This window comes from Gossypium hirsutum, unplaced genomic scaffold, assembly GCF_007990345.1.
Source record: "Gossypium hirsutum isolate 1008001.06 unplaced genomic scaffold, Gossypium_hirsutum_v2.1 scaffold_552, whole genome shotgun sequence".
NCBI lineage: Eukaryota > Viridiplantae > Streptophyta > Magnoliopsida > Malvales > Malvaceae > Gossypium > Gossypium hirsutum.
The window spans coordinates 18,794-25,000 of NW_024403107.1; the positions used below are offsets into that span (position 1 = coordinate 18,794).

General features: G+C 34.9%; 1 non-coding gene across 1 annotated transcript; it reads right to left on the minus strand.

Moving 5' to 3' along the window:
- Nucleotides 1–1,672: 1,672 nt before the first annotated feature.
- On the minus strand, nucleotides 1,673–1,782 carry LOC121226868 (small nucleolar RNA R71). Its single transcript, XR_005924553.1, has one exon. It is a non-coding gene; the product is annotated as a small nucleolar RNA R71 (small nucleolar RNA).
- Nucleotides 1,783–6,207: the final 4,425 nt, after the last annotated feature.

Genomic DNA, 6,207 nt, shown 5'->3' on the forward strand with positions numbered 1-6,207 from the left:
TTCTTGTGAAAAATCTCAGAGAAAAGAGAGGAAAAACTAGCAGTTTACAGAGTAGAAAATCACAAACGCGAGGAAACGGAAGAGAAATTTGCCCTGAGATTTGCATCAAATCTCAATATTGAAGTGAAAGCTAGAGTAACAAGAGCTTCCTGCAGTTCTTCCTTTATTTTCTGATTTGAGCTTTGTGATTCGTATTTTAATGATGATGTTGAATGGTTTTATTTTGGATTCGAATGTCCAATACATGAGCTAAATCTCATTGGGTTGGAATTATTTGGGTGAATTTTTACTATCTTTAATGCCCATGGTTTGATTTTGAGTAGATTATTGTTCCTTTGGATTTGTGATTATTTTAAATGCATGCATGCAAGCTCTAGACATAGATGATTGTAATGTTAGATATGATTTAATTCTAAAAAGGTTAAATAGATTGGATAATTATCGGTTGATACAGAGGCGAGCATTTGAAAGAATGTTCGTACCACTCTAGACATAGGAGTTGTGATTTGTATATGGAAAGGAAGAACAGTCTAGATATCATTCTTGAGTTCTGTAGACATACAAAAACTCAGAATGATAGCTTAAATTCTGGCTCTCAGAAGAAGCAGACTGAAGTAGTGAATCCCTGAGTAGTAGAATGTCCAAGATTTTGCCATGGCACTATTATGATATAAAGATAAAACTTGAGTAATTCCAACCTTTATCATTCAGTAGTACAAATCCTCTCCACTTATTCTTTGAGAATTGCCATAGCATTTTAATTGTCCTAGCATTTTTTATTCATAATTGATTTTATTAATTTATTCATTAATCTATTCATTAATCATTTTCATCAATTTGTTATCTATTTCTTTTGCACAATTTAATTAGTCAAATTCATAGTAATAGCATAACAAATTATTTTAATCAATTCCTATCCTTGTGGAGATGATACTTACTCATCACTTTATTACTTGATTCGACGTGTATACCTACACATTCGCATTACACATTCACGCGCAACAAGTTTTTGGCACCATTACCGAGGATCGACAATATTGGTGAAAATTTGGTTTGTTATTACCTCTTTAATTTTGTTAGTTTTGCTTAATTAGTTGTTTTGATTTTTGTTTTTTAGGATTTTTTTTGTTGGTGCAAGAGTAGAGATATTTCTACGCTTGAAGAGTTTTCTTTTGATCCGGAAATTGGGAGAACCTTGAGAAGAACGAGAAAAGAATTGCGAGAAATGGGAATAATTAGAAATGATCAGATTAGAGAAGAATCATAACATCAGAATGGAAGGGATGTTGATGTTCCTTGAATAATAGATAATAGTGACAGACCTATTAGAGAACATGTAGTGCCGATCTTGGATGATCTGAATCTAGGAATTGTCAGGCCGCATATTCATGCTCAACATTTTGAGTTAAAGCCAGTCAAGTTTCAAATGTTACAAACTGTAGGGTAGTAAAGTGGATTGCCTATTGAGGATCCACGGTTGCACTTAAAAATCTTTCTAGAACTTTACGATTCATTCAGGTAGCAGGGTGTTCCTGAGACTGAAGTTATTCCCTTATCATTGCGAGATCATACCAAAGCATGGTTAAATACATTATCATCAGGTACGGCGACATCTTGGAATGAACTTTGTCAGAGGTTTCTGCTAAGATATAATCCTCCAAACATGAATGGAAAATTGAGGAACAATATTATCTCCTTTGGGCCATCCGAGGATGATGAAACATTATATGGAGCATGGGAGAAATTCAAGGAGTTAATTAGAAAATGCCCTATGCATGGTTTTCAACACTAGACAGAAATGGAAATGTTTTACAATGGATTGAATGCACATACAAGGACGAGGGTTGACGTGCTCGATAAATAATATAATGAGGCATATGAACTTCTAGAAAGATAGCAAACAACAATTATCAATACCTTACTACAAAAGTAGGAATTGGCTGTGACACCCTTCGCCCGTATTCAATGCCGAAATAGGGTTACAGAGCATTACCAGACTTGCAAAATAATTAAGCATCCATTTAGCATACATTTTCTCAGTTCAAGCATTTGTCATTCAATCTCAATCAATTTTTCCCTTATACGAGCTTACGAGGCCCAAAACATGCTTTAGGATTGGTTCGGGACTAAACCGATAACTAATTAAACTTTCAAGAACTTGGAAAACTTTTCTCAAAAAAGGGGGCACACGCCTGTGTGTCCAAGCCGTGTGTCTCACACGGCCACCAGACACGCCCGTGTCTGACCAGTGTAACTCTCTGACTTGGGTCACACGGCCAACACACGCCTGTGTGGCTAGCCCATGTGCCCTAAAAATGGCCACACACGCCTGTGTGCCAGCCCGTGTGCTAAGTCATGCCAAACCTATAGGGTATACTGACTTATGCCACACGGCCAAGTCACACGCCCGTGTGTGAGGCCGTGTGGAGCATACTGACTTGATTTATAAAACCACACCAGGGGCACACGACCGTGTAACACAATCGTGTGTCACACACGGCCGAGACACACACCCGTGTCTCTGCCTGTGTGGACAAAAATAGGCTATTTACTAAGCCAATCTGCCACCCTATTTTTTTTACATACTTGTACATGCATAATTTGCAACATTTTATAACTCAATAGGCAGTTAATCTATAACATTTCATACACATATTATACCAATTCAACTATAGTCATTTCTAAATTCAATATTCAAATAATATAACCAACCAAACATGGTATTCAAATACCTAAATTATAATCAAGCATTTTCCATTCATATACCTATCACATATCAAGGCAACATTTGTATATTTCCATTCCATTTACTATTTTTCAAAATATACCATATTGAATACTTATACACAACCAAAGCATTATACCAAGTTAAACCAAATCACATCACTTTATCTAATAGGTATAGCTCTGTATCATACTTTCTAGAATATGAATTCTTCCTTCAAACTGTCCCTTCAATTCACCCATGAATGTACAAGATTTTATCTCCTTACCTGGGGATAAACTTAAATGCATATAATTTAAATTGCCTTTCAACTGACCAACTCGCTCAAATAAAATCAACTGAGTCTATTTCAACCATCAAATAACAACATATCAAAATACTCTTTCTCCATGCTGTTAACATACAATCTTTTATAATTCTCTTAACATGCTAATCAAAGATCTTTACAACTGCATTAGCTTGAGGAAACAAAATACCCTAATTGAACTTATTGACCTTAATCAAACTTACCTGAGAAAAGAAAACCATCATATAATTTGAGCTTGAGCTTCCACTATCTATACCTTTGCCAATGTCAATTCCTTTCACAAGAATTAGAGAAATCCTGATACTAGAATCACCACGTTCCTATGATCAAACTAGAAATACACCCATAATAGACATAGTTATCACAAGTCAAAGAACACACATTAAGATGAGCCATGATTGATAATTCACGAAATAAGGATGATAAGAAAACCAAGATAAAGAAATCCAAGATGCGATACTATATTGGAAATCTGAGAACATAACTCATAAGAAAATAATAAAGATCTTAATGATTCCTCAGAGAAAACCAGAAGAAATAGAGATAATATATTTTGCAAATATATATATAAAACAAAACAACATCCAGTAGAAATAGAAGAATAGCCTCACATTAATTTTCACCATTAACTTTTATTCCAAACATGATAGAACAGAACCCTAAAGTGAGAGAGATAAGATATGCTGATCATCAACCAACCAGACCAATAGTGCTTTCATCTAACATTATAATCAGCTAGCATTCTCATAAGATAAGAATTTCATCAGAAAAGAAACAATCACATATATCTCTGAGGATAAATGAATATATAAAATACCAGGAGAGATCATCATAATCTATTCAATTACAACTGTTACACTCAAACATCTTTACGATTCAATATCATTTCTCTGACTAATTCTATCATCCCTAATCCTGTATTTTTCCATTCACTAACGAAATCAATTCAGAAGGAATTCCGCAAATACATATCTTAGATATCATACCTGAATGAGTCGATTAGCCGAGATTAACTTTTTCTTTAACCGTGACATTGCGAAATCCGAATGATCTTTAGAATAACCTGACATCTTTTCCAAAACTGTATTCACTTGACAAACTATTCTCAACTCTGACCACATTATTAGTTATTCCACTACTGAACTCTTTGGTCTCTCACTTGTGAGCTCATTCAATATAAATCTTGTGAAATTTCATCATAAAATACCAAATTATAAGGGGGTGAGGTCGTAAAGCCTCTAACTTGACTCTCATATATGCACACATGTGACTTAACATTCATCATCATCATAATATCATCACAACTATATAATTTATTACAGGAAAATTAACATATATATTTATGTTACACGAACTTTCTGATTATCTTATTCAAACAAGTGCACTTATATATATATTCTATAACTTTTGAGTAAATTTACTTATTGCATTCACTTAATCAAACAAGTTAGGCACATGACATCATATGAATGACAAACGAACATGGATGAGCTTATCCCAATATAAACTTTTATTTCATTTCATAAAATCACCATAATCCATCGAAACACAATGTTCAACCGGAACAATGACATTTTACCCATATTTCTCAACTTATGGTTATTTTATTTTGTACATCATCACATACATATCATGAACTCTTATTCATACCTTTCCAAGTTTCAACTTATTACAAACATATTTTCAAATATCTTAGTATCACTTTCAGCATTTTCGAAAGTAACTAGGTTAGAAAGCATCTCTGTCTCAACAAAATAATTTCATCAGAGTCGGGAGATATCACACTATCACCGATTAAATATGGCATGTATAGCTAGACTCTCACACATGCTAGGTTAGAACAAGAATCGACTAAATCATAGCTCTGATACCACTAAATATAACACCCTTTACCCATATTTGACACTGAAATAGAGTAGAGGCATTATCGGACTTAAACATAAGCAAACATACATTTTCGAGCCATAAAATTTGGCATCAAATTCAAACTTTTTTCATTTAATCACAAGGTCTCTAATACAAGCCTACGAGGCCCAAAACGTACTTTGAAAGTGGTTCAGGACTAAACTGAGAACCTTAGAAAATTTTATGATACTTAGAAAAATTTTTCACTAAGTAGGGTCACATGCCCGTGTGGCTTGAGACACGTCCATGTGGGTAGGCCATGTGATCACACACGCCCGTGTAACTCTCTGTTTGTCACCCAAGAGCAAATTGAAGTCATACAGCCATGGCACACGCCTGTGTCTCGAGATCGTGTCCTTCACACGGCTGAGACACACGGCTGTTTCTCATACCCATGTGCTCGATACTGAGCATTCTGTTTTGTAGCAATTTAGGTGTATGGGACACACGGCCCGATCACACCTCCATGGGGCTTACCGTGTGTCACACACAGCCTAGACACATGCCCGTGTGTCTACCCGTGTGGACAAAAACAAGGCTATTTACCAAGCCACTTTGCCACCTTATTTGCACATACACTTACCCCAATTCAAAGGCACAAAACAATACATACTTGGGAAACCAGAACATCCACATTCATGGTTAAAACATATTAACTCAATGTCTTTATCTAACATATTCACTATATTTATTAAGCCCTAAATCAAACTACAAATTTCACATTCATTAGGCTTCATTCAATTACTTTCTAGTTACCAAATTATACTCAAATTTCTCATCTCATCAATAGGTCACATTTCCAAAATTACATAATCATGCCATAAATCACATTTCCAAACATTTCACATTCACCAAGCATACCATGATCATATCACCATAGACATTGACACATATATGAATATACTTAGGCTTACAACCATGTTAGCCAATATAAGCCAACTTACGTGGCCAAATAGCAAAACAAGCCTTTGACGATTACAAGCCATTACATTGACTAAAGTCATATGAAACATATAACAAAATGACCAAGTCCCTGTACATGCCATAACTCAAAATACTTGAATTCATCAATACCCAAAATGATAGCTTGATACTGTGATGGATCTCCAGTGATCTCTAACCCGAGCTAGCTTGACGGCACTATAAAACATGGGAAAGGAAGGGGGTAAGCTATATAGCTTAGTAAGTCCATATGAACATAATAAGAAACTCTTACAAATCATTTACCAAATCCAATGATATAAACTCAAGATAATATAAATTGCGTTAA